At 34.9% G+C, this 14,562-nt stretch overlaps 2 pseudogenes; both read left to right on the top strand.

Annotated features, from left to right (window-relative positions):
* The first annotated feature begins 360 nt into the window (after positions 1–360).
* LOC148180148 (uncharacterized) lies at positions 361–3,827 on the top strand (annotated as a pseudogene).
* Positions 3,828–3,841: 14 nt separating this feature from the next.
* LOC148180147 (uncharacterized) lies at positions 3,842–8,605 on the top strand (annotated as a pseudogene).
* The last annotated feature ends 5,957 nt before the right edge of the window (positions 8,606–14,562 follow it).

Here is a 14,562-nt window from a genome sequence, read left to right as displayed (position 1 = left end):
TACATCAACTATGCTTACTCTAATTTGTTTCTATTTCTATATCGAAATATTTAATTTCATAATCGACATTTCCGGCAATGGCTGAAATTAAGGGATCTGAAGATGTTAACAGGTTATTTATTATAATTTCATTAGTAGATGTTCGGGAACATTTTCGCGTGTGATGCAGCCCGAATCTTTTGAAGTCCTTATTGCTAGCTTGTTTTATTTATTTATTTTATTTCTTTGGCTTTCTTCGTAAACGTACATATCGAAACTTTGGCTTGAATAAATAAGGTATATTTGGATTTAGCATTAAAATATATATAAAAGAAAGGTCAGTTATTGTGTGTAATACATCCAGTAATACTGCACTATAAAATGGGTACCTCGAGGGATGATGGATCAAAGATCAAAAACTGCAACTTTCTGCACTTACTATCAAGATCACATCCTTTTTGGTACTTTATTGGACATATAGAATCCAAATTTGCCCAGTCGGAGAGAGGCGATAAAATTATACATCAGTTTATATTCTCAAGGTCATGAGATAAATCAAATGGATTCAGGAAAGCATAAATTTCAAATAATTACATTCATTTGTCTGTCAAAGAAGAAAAATTAATCGTGAAAGTATTCTATTTTATTATTTCGGGGCGCAATATTTGAAAGTTTCGATTATTAACGCACCACTTAAGATTTTTCACAGAGGTATTTCGCAGACAAGAACAATCGTAACATCTTGATCCTTTGAATCTTAGTATAGTAGGTATATTTTAATTTAAATATCGATATATTTATAATTTATGTAAATATTTTTAAAATGTATTTTTGACCGCTTTTCTATAGCTTCAGACCACTGTGCGTCGGCGTGGATAGAAGACTATAATCCTACCTTTTTGGGTATTAAAAGGACATTAAAATTCGCTTGCTATATCCACTTATAGGATAAAATTTACCTGAGAGACTAAGATTTCAGGACGAAAATTACCTATGACACTTACCTGCTTAAAACAGCTCACAAATTTGTTTCTAATGAGGTACGGAATTTCCATGTCTTATCGAATTCTTAAAAAGGATTATCCACTTTGAAGTTATACAAATTTTGGTGGGGCAAAAGACCAACTATCCGTAAATCTTAGTTATATGTATATTGTCGTTCGTGTTGTGCACCAGGTTATAAAAAAAGTTGAGTTTGAAAAATGGGAAGTTTTCGTCGAAGGTCTGATTTCAATTTTTTAACTAAAATGCAAAATGTGTGCTGTTACGTTCGAGATAAACTCTGAAGATCCTAATAATCAAGAAATTACTGTAAATAATGCTGCTGTGGCCGGCATAACATCTGTAGGATTAGGATATGCCAATTTGGATGAATTTTTGGGATTTTTAAATATTCCCAATATGTCTCATAAGTACTACAGCAAAACTGAAAGTCTGTTGCATTCAAAAATTACTGACATTGCTTTGGACATTGCATTGCTATGTTAGCAGCTGGCCAAGAAGAAGAACGACTTGCGAGGGAAGTAGGAGATGTAGATACAAATGATAATAAAGCTTTCATTACTGTTGTGGCAGATTGTGCATGGGCGAGACGTTCTAACAAATCTGTTTACAATTCTAAATCAGGAGTTGCTTGTATTGTTGGAAAAAGAACTGGCAAAATACTCTATCTTGGGGTAAAGAATAAGTACTGTAGCACGTGTGCCTTTTCAAAAAATGCGCCAGTGCATATTTGTTTTAAAAATTTCAGTGGCGCTTCTACGGCAATGGAAAGCACGGCTATCTTGGAAGGATTTAAGAAAAGTGTAGAAATGCACAATTTAAAATACAAATTCTTGATTGCCGACGGAGACAGCAGCACTTTTAAGAGGATTTGCCAGGAAAAGCCATATGGACCCAATTTTTTAGTGGAAAAAATCGAATGTAAGAACCACTTGTTGCGAAATTACTGCACCACGCTAAAAGAGATTTGTGCAAAAAAGAGAAGTTCGTGTGGCACCGTCATTCCATTGAAACTCCGCTCCCAGTTGAAGGCGAATATTTTAAGACTACGTGTTTCAGTAGAGTCAGCCGTGAAACATTATTTGGCAAATAGCTTACCTGAAGCTCAAAGACTGGAAAGCTTGAAAAAAGATGTTGACAATAGTGTTTTTCATGTTTTTGGCCAACACAAGAATTGCGAAGATTATTTTTGCAGAAGAACACTAATGAGGAAGATATCATCCCACTAATGAGAGAATGTGGTCTACTTTCTGATATTTCATCGGCAACAAATCGGCTCAAATTTCACGCCAAAAGTTTACTACAATTTGAGACTAATAATTCTGCCGAAGCTTTTAATGCCGTTGTGGCAAAATACATTGGAGGCAAGCGAGTGGATCATACAAGGAAAGGAAGTTACCAAATGAGATGTTTCATGGCACTAATAAATTATAATTCAGACGGTAACTTTTTACAGACATTTTGTTCCAAGTTAGGGAATGGTGCCCTCGGATATTTCCAAAAACGTTTTACGAAACAAAAAATAAAAAAAGGAAAAACGCTAATGCAGTGTATCAACATTACAAATCAAAAAGATTTTCCAAATGCTCTAATACTGGCCAGGTGGATGATGATTACGGGGTGGACACGGCTTTTGAGGAAAAGAAGATGAAATTTTTAAATGAGTTGCAGAAAACACCGAAGAAGTTTTAAATATTTCATTGGCCACAACAGATCAAAGAAGCAGTGTTTCGTGGCACTGTGAACGCGAAAAAAGACTGACGGCTAGTAATTTTGGCAGAATTTGTAAACTACGACCAAGTACAAGTAGAGCGAAGGGGGCAGCAGGAATAATGAAAATCAAATTTTCGGGTAACAAATACACGTTTTATGGCATTGAAAACGAACCCAAAGCTGTGGCTTGCGCTAATAGGTTAATAGAAGAAAAGGAGAAAGGATGTTGTGTAGAACATTTAAAAAATATGGACCTGGACATTCACTGTGGAGATTCACCCTCACTTGATGGACCAAAAGTTCTCCTGAGTGGCCTATTCATATGTCAAAACACTCCATTTTTGGCAGCCTCACCAGATGGGCTGATAGGCGACGATGGGCTCGTAGAAGTGAAGTGTCCATACAACGCCAAAAATTTGACACCGCAGGAAGCAATTGTTGCAAAAAAAAATAAAATTTTGTGTGATCAGTGGAGCAAACACGATTTCACTAAACAAAAACCACCAATATTTTTATCAAGTCCAAGGACAATTACTAGTTACGAGAAGAAGATACTGTTTTTTCATAGTTTGGACTCCAAAGGTGTGTTTATACGATATTATTTTTAAGGATGAAGAATTTTGTGATTCAATGATAATCAAACTAAAAGATTTTTATATGTCATGTATGTTACCCGAAATGGTAAAGAAATGCCTTTAGTGGGCTTTTCACATATTTCTTGTTTTTTTCTTTTTGTTTTAGTAAACTTTTCATGTTTTTTTCTGTATGTTTTTATTTTTTCTTCGTATTTTGTTTTCGTGTTAGAAGATTTTTTTTGGTTTTGTAGTTTTTTATTTTTTTGTTTTTTTTTTGTTTTTTTATTATATTATTTGTTTTTTGTAAGTTTTATAACTATTTCAAATACCCTTTGATCATACACCTGAAACTAATTTTGCTTATTGTGTAAGCAAAAGTTACTTATAAAAAAACATTTGTTTTAAAAAATGTGTCCCTTTTTTGTTTGTGAAATATTTGTGCAAAGAACTTTCAAAGTAGTGCTGCATTTCTTCTCCGTTAGATTTATGGTTTATTTACTATTTTATGATCTGACCCTCGATTTGACCATACCCCAAGCTTTACCTCCTCAGAAGTGAGACGAGTGAGACCGATGCATAGTTGCTTCGAAACTGAAATTTACCGTTAGGATTTTAGCAGTTCAACCTTAATAATGATGAAAACTTGGTGAAAGAAAATAATATTCCAAACAACAGCATCGAAAATACAATAAGAATTCCAAGTTGTTTAGATGCTCATCCAGATGTGATAACGAACGATTCTAGTGAAGTTAAGAATTTTGATGTAGTAGCTGATGTAACTTTATGTCAGTCGACGAATAGTACCACTATCAACAATGATTTGATATCGGAACTAAAAAAATGGCTTCTGAAGTACAGGATAATGCTTTCTGAAAATGCAGTGAATGAATTACTTCACATTTTGAAAAATCAAGGACAGTTTGACTTTCCTAAAGATATTCGAACTTTTTTGCAAACTCCAAAATCATCTAAAGTAGTAAACATTAAAAATGGTCAATATTGTCATTTGGGAATTGCAAATGGTATACAGAGACAACTGATAGAAACGGATAATATTTCTGAAAATCAATTTTTATATGTTAATGTTAACGTAGATGGTTTGCCGCTTGCTAAAAGTTCATTAAGTCAATTTTGGCCTATACTGGCAATAATTTTAGATCGCAACCTTTTATAGTTGGTATTTTTCATGGGTTTTGCAGGCCCGGAAGTGTCCATGAATTTTTGAAAGAATTTATTGACGAATTTAAAATTCTACAAATTGAGGGGCTGATTATTAACGGTATAAAATGTTGTATTAAACTTGGAAAACTTATTTGCGATGCCCCAGCCAAATCATTTGTTCTCTGCGTCAAAGGTCACTGTGGGTATAATTCCTGCACAAAATGTATTGAAGAAGGATCATTTATAAATAACAGAATGACATTTCCTAATTTAAATAAACCTCTTCGCACAGATGAATCGTTTAGAAATGGAACGTACCCAGACTATCATTCAGGTGTCAGTCCATTAGAAAAATTAAATGTTGGTCTGGTCACCCAAGTACAATTGCGTCCAAAAATAATGCACCATGGTATGAATATAATATGCACCCAACAATACATTTTACCCCTAGAACTTTTGGGTTGGTCTGCTTGAGATCTGAGCGGTCAGTTTTTGTACGTTTTTTACGGAACAGCCAATGTTACATGTTTTAAATGTTTCGTTTCAGAAAAGGTTCCACAGTACTTAGTGGGTACATTTGTAAACAGAATGCAGGGAGCTAATTTCACACACTTGCTAGGTTGGAAAAACCATCTGTAATTTTTGTATTCAACAAATCCTATGATTTGTGTTTTCACCCGCATTTCGCTTCCAAGCAATTTTGTACCGCTTGTAACACAACAAAAGCATAATAAAGTGTGTGCACTTACCGGTTTCGGGAGAGAAGATTTCTTACTTCTATTGGGAACTCCAACACTGCAACGGCCATTTGTGTTAGTCCAAAAACCCAAAACAATCCCAAATCATAAACACAAAAACACTGAACACAAATTGAAGCTGGAAACAAAACTACAGGCGTGCACGCTTCTACGTCCGCGTGGTTTTCTCCAAACAGCTGATCGCTTGCTCGGCCAAGGTTACTAGAGTTAGAAGGTTGGCCATCAACAGTCGCGCACAGAGGGGAGTGACAAGAATCCGCATAGGATTGAGTCCATTCAAGTTGCAATGGGATTATTCCGTGTATTACAATTATAATAATGAATCTGATAGGTTTTCTAGTACTCCATTAAAATTTAATGTAAAATCCGTTTTTTTATTAAAAAACCACCAAGACCGCACTCTCCCAGCAGTTTACAACCGGCAACACCGTCGATGGTGACTTTTGGTGATAAAATCAAATAGGTTAGCTGCCTAATTGACAATTTGATTACACAAAACGGCTTTTCACGCTGTGCCGAGTCTTTTCACTATTAAATCCTTTAATTTGCAATGCAACAGGCTGCAAAAGAAACACGTTTTTAACGGAAACACTGCCTGATTTTCAGAAATTTTCTGAATTTGAATTTTCTTACCAAAAATCTCCCTAGGCAACGTTGCCGGTTGTAATGCAGGGGAAAATTGCGGTGTTGGTGTTTTTTAAAAAAAAAACGGACTTTACAATTTTTTTAATTATTTGTCTCTAGCTATAAAATATAGTTTTTTCCAACTTTGCCATAAAAATACATTTTCTGTCATGGTTTGGGACCTAAGAAACTCAAATTTTCTTCATTTTTTTCACTAGTAGGTAATTAACTTATGTTTCTACTAACTAGTAAGTGAAAAAGTTACAAAACAATGAGAACAAGTGATTTGACATGTCAAAACTGACAATTATATTTTTATTTAATTTAAACGAAATTTGAAAAATTTCATACCGCACTTTTAAGCTAATCTAAATTTTAATCATTCTACAACTCTATTATTACAAGTTAACATTAGATTAAAACAAAACTTAACTTCACACGTTGAGTAATCTACTATATTTTGTCTGTATGTCCTGAAACTATTTCCAAATATTTTTTCCCCAATTCCAGTAAATTTGAATCAACAAAAAGGCTGTAATTTATTAGGGATCAAATCTGGTCATCAGACAGACACCACTTGAGGGTGATTATGTTTATAGGGTCTTGCGGTAAGTTTGGTGGAAACTATTTAAAAAGTTAAAGTCATAAACGCTCCACCGTATTTATACGTTTCTTTTACCATCACATCACAGCAAAATAAGATCTAAATAATTTTAGAACAGGGTTTTTGCAAACATTGAAAAATTACCATTTTATGACTACCCAGATGTGCTGGGACGGTCAAGGATGGACTTGTACCTGCCCCGGCAAGGCCCTCAAAATGTTTTCCGATGCTATTTGGAAATAAGCAATGGGATGGTGCATTATTTTTGGACGCAATTGTACCATTAGATTACATGCATCTCGTTTGTTTGGGTGTTATGAAACGACTTGTAATGTTTTGGGTTAAAGGAAAAAAGGATGTTAGAATTGTGGACTCTGATTTAATAAAAACTTCAAAAGTGATCGATACCCTTAAAAGGTACAATCCACAAGAGTTCTCTCGGTCACCTATCAGAGGTGGAACGGTTTAAAGCAACTGAGTTCAGACAACTACTTTTATACACTGATCCTATCATTTTCAAAGATATTCTTTCCAATGACAAATATTAACATTTCAGGGCATTACACGTTGCTATCAGAATTTTGTGTTCGCCCGACTTATGTAAAAAATTTAATCATTTTGCTTCGCAATTAATACATTATTTTGTAAGAAATTTTTCTCTTCTGTATGGTCGTGAATTTGTGTCTCATAATGTTCACAATTTAATTCAATTGGCTGATGATTGCAAAATTTACGGATCATTAGATCAGTTCAGTGCCTTTAACTTTGAAATTTTTTTATATAGTCTCAAAAAAATGGTAAAGTTTTCTCGTAAGCCTCTGCAACAAGTTATTAATCGGTTGCAAGAAAGAGAAGTATTGGATATAAGAAAAAATGAAACTTCCTATCCATTGTTAAAAAATGAAACCGAGAACAATACTGATTTATTAAATGAAAATGTAATTTGTTTCAAAAGATTATGTATAAAAATTTTTGATATTGTTGTTAATGATAAAAACAACTGCATAGTTCTAAAAGATAATACATTTTATTCCATTTATAGTATTTGCCAAGATCTTCAGGGTAATATCTTTCTTTATGGAAAAAAATATAATAGTGTTTTATCATATTATGTTGATCCTTGTAATTCAAAGGAACTTTTTAATATGGTTACGGTCCAAAACCTTTCACTTAATTATTTCAAAATTAATTTAAAGGATATTAAGCATAAATGTTTACGGTTCCCCCTGCCAGAAGATAATAAATTTATAATCATACCTCTTTTACACACAGAATGTTCCGAATTTTAGTAAATTTAGCCTCTGTTCTGGTGAAAAAATGTATATTAATTAAGTATAATAAATAATTATCTTGTATAATTTACTTATTTTCTCATATTATAAATAAATAAAATTTAAAACGTTTTTACGGTGTCTGAATATGTGACATTTTGTCAAATTATTTGTTTTAGATTTTTCGAAAGTATTTTTTCTTATTTTCTTAGTATTCATTGATTTATTATTGCTATTATTCACTTTCTCAACTTGTATGCTGTTTTTGAAGTTTCGAAGTTTGTTTTCAGTGGACAGTGGTGGAATTTATAAACACGAACAATGAAGAAATTTCTATTGTACCAATATTATGGTTATTTCAGAAAAACGAGGAACAATGGTGTTATTGGCCAAAGTCAAAAACTAGAAAACATATTAAAAAACGAACCAAGCCAGATGATAAGTGGGAAAATTGGCCAGTGAAAATTTTATTAAATACACCTGGTAATTAGGTTTAAATTTATTTAAAATAAAAAAAAAATATTTTGCTAGTGCCATATGCTGAAGCTTTAAATACAGAGAAATATAAAGAAATGGTACTGAAACGGACAATGCAGAGGAAACCTATACAAGACCAAAAAGAAAAATTAGACGGATTTTTGATTCAGATTACGTTAATCTTAGTGACGTGTCGAGTTTCGATCGTCTTTCCCCATTACCAAAAATCACTGAAAACGAACTTACTAATAGTTTTACACTTGACGATACAAATGAGTTGTAACGTTTCTAAAATGAGAACAAGGTCACTTATTAAGATTTTTATGAATTAGGGGATAAACGCGAGACACCGCTGGTATGGGAGGCGATTTAGGAGTCCCATAAATGCCTGGGTACTTTTCCACCGTTGACACGACAACACCAGTGATCAACCTAAAATGAATAATAGTCTAGTAAGTCTCCACAGTTCAAAACTTACTATTATCGCGTTTATCTTCTTTATCTTTTCTTCGGCTCCAATCCTAGGGGAAGTTGGATCAAGCCTTTGCCCCAAAAATTTCGTGTGTTCGCCAGGAAGGGGTTGGTGAGGCGCAGACCACCCCTGAGCGTTTCAGACCACGTTCCTTCTTGTATCGTCGCACCGAACCCAGGGCGACTCGGTGTGGTTTAAAGCCCCTTTATGTTGTCCAGTCCAGGAATTCGTCATGACTGGTTCCCGTATCTTTATCTAAATCCCTACAAAAACCATTTTAACTTTCAAGATCAACCCTCTCGCGACTACAATGTTAGATAACAGTATCACTTACCAACCTACGTTTATTGCGGACATTCACCAACAATAACAAACTAACATAACCTGTCAATCACGACTCTTTGACAAGTGCGACATTGAGAGCGCCCGCGGTACTCGCTCAGAGGCCAGAATCTTCTTATCATCCCCGAAATCACAGGTAGTGCCACCTACGATTCCTCGTGGTATTTTAACTCTCTTTCCGTTTTGGGCTTCGAAGGAAGTAGACTACTATCCGAAGTCCCGTATTTGCGGCTAAGAACCCCAGAACCGCATTAAGTACCGTTCACCCTCAGAGAGGCCTACAACTCTCGCACATAAGTCTATCAACGACTACCAGATTCTCGCCGGTACGCCTACAACACCCTTGCCCGTCGCCTTGAGTCCCCGATCGACCTCGTGGAGTAGCTGAGACTTTCTCGCCCGCTAACAACCACCCCGAGCGGCCACATACAGCCCGGACCAGACGACAGAGGCACCTGGAGCGTTCCCGACGGCGATAAGTACCTTTTTTTGTGATAATATCGTTTCGTTGCGTCACCGCCTGAGTCATACTATCGACGTCGCCGACAGCGTGCTTATATCGACTCCATCGAGAGTCTTGTTTGCCTGTAATTTGATTTTATTAATTTCTTGAGTTCAATTTAACTGATCATTACTATTTTTAATATTTAACCTTTTTTAACATAGTCATTCTGTAAACCAATCACAGCTGTGACACGGTATCGAACCTGTCATTTAAATTCAACTAACCAACATCATCTCAAATTTCACCAATTGTCAATTTCACATTTTTTATTAAAGCCTATTTTTTTTAAACCATTTATTTTACTTCCGCGTAGCATTGAGCGACTTGGCTACTTTTAAATCAAACTAAGTTCTTGGCGCCCAGACTCTCTGGCCCACGACACCAGCTCACCAAAGGCTATAAGAGCACCGGTGCGGTGTCACCTACCGACCTTTTTTTTGAAAGGTGTGACAGAGTATAAATACAATTTTTACGCACCTATAAAAATTATTATTTTTTTAGTATCTATTACCTCAACCGATCTTATGCCGCCACCACCACCAACGCCATCATCAGCAGTACAAAACAATTAGACAATTTTTGGTATACACATTATTTGATGAAATTAATTATTGTTTACCTACGACCAAAGACTAGATTATTTCTACAATTGATACAACCTCTGCTATGACTGCCCTTGTTAATGTGTTTTCTAAACAAAATTTTAAAGCTAAGATGAAAAATATTCTTTGGTCGTAGATAAAATAGTATCTTTCACTTGCATGTAATAAAGGCGATTATTACACGAGGATAAAAAAATTACAATACGAGCGAAACGATAGTGTTGTAATTCATCCGAGTGCAATAACAGCCCTTATTACATGCTCGTTAAAGAATATACTATTATTTTTGCTCTTTTAGATACAGCAATGGACATGGGTTCAACGGAAGAAATTATAGAAAATGCCGGTAAGTAGTAATAAAATGTTACAGTGTCTGGTAAATTTATATTGAATGTTTCAGAGATTGTATATGAAAACAATACCACCCCAAGTCCTCAAATTGTAGATTTGACATTACAAATCCATTCTGTGGAAGAAAAAATAAATAAAATTCTTGAGAACACACTTTACAGCAAAATTTTAATTGAAAGAATGGCTCTTAAGATGGAAGATTTATCTAAATGTCAGGCCAATCCAAAAATTACCAACAATTTTAAAACTGTTCCTAAAAATCAATTCAAAAAATACAAAAACTTGTTAGAATATGATGAATTAGTGAAAAATTCAGAAGAGGCACAAATGCAATTGGTATGTTACAATTAATACATCTTTATATGATACCTACATTACTGTTACAGGAAACTGCTTTCTTCTTGTCTGGAGGAACAACAGAAGTAGAATCCATAAAAAGAGGATTAAGGAGAATTTTAGTGACAGATTGGCAAAGAAATGCTCCTGGTTTGGTAGAAAAGATAATTTTAAAGTTGGACATCTGGGAGTGTTAGAAATTTTAAAAAGTAAGGAATAAACCTGATTAATAACAGACACTTTATCGTTTTTCATATATTATAGATGCGGTGAGAAAAAAATTCCCTACATTACTAGACAAACAATATGAAATTAACGTAGCAACATGGCTGCGACAGGCCAACTTACGTTATGTAAGGCACAAGGAGAAGTTGGAAAAGGAAAATTAACAGTTATATCTATATTTATAATTTTTAAAAGTTTGTTTTTTTTTAGAATTTTTATTGTTTTTCTTTGCTATTATGAACATTTTTATTTTATTTGTTTTTTATTAATACAATATATCCATATTTAAATTTATTTCTTGATATTTATTTTTTCTCAAGTTTAATCCAAAACAATATATTTAGTATACGGTTGCAAAAACAATTCGCCTGGGATATTCCATTTGAGGCACCCGTGAACTCAACATATATAGTTTATCAAACATTTCGGACACCAAAACAAAAGAAGAATCATTTACTCCATATACATCGCGTTAGAAATGTTTCTTTTGAAACATATATGAAGCGGACATTTTATAATTTCTGGAATATCCTGAAACAATTTTGAATGTATTGTGGAGATGTTTCATAATAAAAAATGATTATCTCATAAATATTTCAGACAAATGAAATTGTTTAGTGGGTATATACAATCCTTGGTCAAAACCGACACTAATCAAATCACAAGAAAATTCGCAACAATGTAAACTTCAAAACCCGAACTCTAACCATAGTGTTCATTCCTAAAGTAATCGCAAGAAAATCACATGAATTTGATTCAAGAATGTCCTAAGAAGAATCTCATAATGTAAACAGACCTTAACGTGTCTTCTGAAACGTTACGGACATGTTGTGTGTTCCGTTCAGTTAACAATCGCGTTTCTTTTACGGAACAGCCAATGTTACATGTTTTAAATGTTTCGTTTCAGAAAAGGTTCCACAGTACTTAGTAGGTAGGGGAGAGCGGGGCAAAATAGTCATGTCGGGCAAAGTGAACATATGCTATTTTAACGATTTCTTCATACGAAAAAATTGTCTATTTTTTGTTAATGCATATCTATCGTTCTGAGATGGCGTTGACGTAAAAATGTAGTGCCTGATGCTAATGGTTTGGTCATTAGTAGGGGTACGTATGTTGGACATGTTCAAACGGTAAGTTTTTATGTACTTTTCGCAAGCTTTATTTAAAAAAGTATTTGTTATTTTAAACAAGCCTTTTTATTCATGTGTAAAGTTGATATTCTTTTTCCTTTTCGTCTCACCTATTAACTCCATATTTTTATATTTTGCAAAATATAACTTACATTATCATTTTACAACACTTCGGGGTAAACTGGTCCACTATGTGTTGGGGAAAAATGAACCTCTGTCCACTTTACCCTGTGATTTGTTTTCCTACAAATAGTTTTGTTTCTTTTCAAGTTTAACAGAAAAATAGTACGCACATATAGGAGAAAAACTATGCAGCAGGCATGAAATAAAGAAAGGTTGTTAATAGCGTTGCAAAGAGTTCGAAACAATAAAATGTCCTTTAGGCAGGCAGCTGAACAATACGGTATACCAAGAACTACACTAATGAAAAAATATAAAACTAGAAACACAGACAACGTCAAACTTGGAAGATTTGTTCCTACACAGCAGCAAGAACAGGAATTAAAAGAACATTTACTTGACATGGAACGATGGTTTTTTGGCCTAACACAAAAAGAATTTTGACGCATAGTATTCGACTAGCGCACGAAAAATAATATCAAACATCCGTTTAATAATTTCAAGGGATTAGCTGGAAAAGATTGGATGCGTGGGATTCATGTTAAGAAACCCCGAGTTGTCACTTAGAACTCCAGAAAAATACATCTTTTGCCAGAGGGCATCGGGGTTTAATCAAGTGAATGTAAATAAGTTTTTTGATTTGCTAACAGAACTTACGGATTCCTATAATTTTCCACCCAGCAGAATCTTCAACGTTGATGAAGCGTCAATAACCACAGTTCCCAACAAATCTTTTGAAATCCTATCAAAAAAAGAAAAACGACAAATTGAACATGAACAGATAAATAAAGACTTATTAGAAGTGCAAAGTTTAGATGAAGAAATGACTGCAGTCATAACACCGTTTGATGAAATCCCTTCTAATTTTGTAGAAATTCCTGCCACAATCGAAATTCTTGATGTTCTAGTCTTACCAGAAAATGATGAGCCGCGAGACAATTTTGATGTATAACCAAGCACATCAAAGTATTACTCACCCAACAATATTGTTACGAGAAGATTCTGGAAGCTTCGAGCGCCAGCGCTGGAACGTTCCGTTCTGCTCTAGAGCGAGCGGTTCGTGGAATAATTCTTATTCATACGCGGAACTCCCGAATATTCTCGCAGCGCTCCAGCATTAGGCTAGTAGTAGGGGAATATCTGTATATAGGGGAGTAGCGATAGGATTGTAGATAGTCTAGTATTTGGAAGTCCTGTAAAGTGAATAATTGTGAAGTACGAGAGTGTTTATAGTGCACAATAAAACTGTTATTGTTACAAGCGAGACTTTTGATTTTTCGGCCAACGTGACAACTGGTGTCAGAAAGTGGGATCCCGCCCAGTCTTGTGATCGAGAAAATTCTGGAATTTTCGATCGGAAAATTCGTGACATTACCGGACTGTGACATTGTTACCTGATTGTGGACAATTTTTATGCCTGTTCAAACCAGACAGCAAGCCGCAGAAATGGAGGCGCTGCAAGAATTGATGGCTTCGATGATGGCGAAAATGGACACCCAACAAAAGTTGATTACGAATTTAGAAGAAAAAAGACAAAGAGAAAAACTGGAAGAAGAAGAACGAAGACGAAATGAAAAACATGAAGCAGAAGAGAGAAGACAAAAAGAAGAAGAAAGAAGACAAAAAGAAGAAGAAAGAAGACAAAAAGAAAAATTAGAGGAAGAAGAAAGAAGACAAAAAGAAAAATTAGAGGAAGAAGAAAGAAGACAAAAAGAAAAATTAGAGGAAGAAGAAAGAAGACAAAAAGAAAAATTAGAGGAAGAAGAAAGAAGGCAAACAGAGAATGCAGCAATCCTGAATCAGCTTAAAGACATGGAACAAAACATGAACGTAACCATTATGGTTAAGGTCGATGAAATTCAAAAAGAGGTAGAAGAGTGCCTAGGAGGCGTTAAGGAGGAACTACTAGGCGTCAGAGAGGAAGTAGAAGAGTGCATAGGAGGCGTTAAAGAAGAACTGCAAAGCGTCAAAGACGAAGTGCAAGTACATGTCAAAGATCTGGAGCGATTTAAACAGCACGTGGAAAATGAGTTGCTACGCGTGAGGCGTCAAGTTCCAAATAGGACCGGCCTGACCACAACGAAAGAAATGAAACCCCCGACTTACGATGGGTCGACTTCACTGGACAATTACAAGCTGCAATTTGAAGTGGCGGCTAAACAAAATGGATGGTCGGAAGAAGAAAAATCCTCATTTCTGATAGTTTCCTTGAGAGGGGCGGCTCTGGACCTGCTAGAGACAATTCCAGGTCGAGACAAAGAGCGGTACGACCAGCTGATGGCAGCGTTAGAGGCCAGATTTGGAAACCAACACCT

The sequence above is a fragment of the Gnatocerus cornutus genome, chromosome 1 (genome assembly GCF_029298725.1).
Source record: "Gnatocerus cornutus isolate USDA-ARS CGAHR chromosome 1, icGnaCorn1.1, whole genome shotgun sequence".
NCBI lineage: Eukaryota > Metazoa > Arthropoda > Insecta > Coleoptera > Tenebrionidae > Gnatocerus > Gnatocerus cornutus.
The sequence above is the reverse complement of the archived record's forward strand: the minus strand, read 5'-3'. Positions and strand labels throughout refer to the sequence as shown.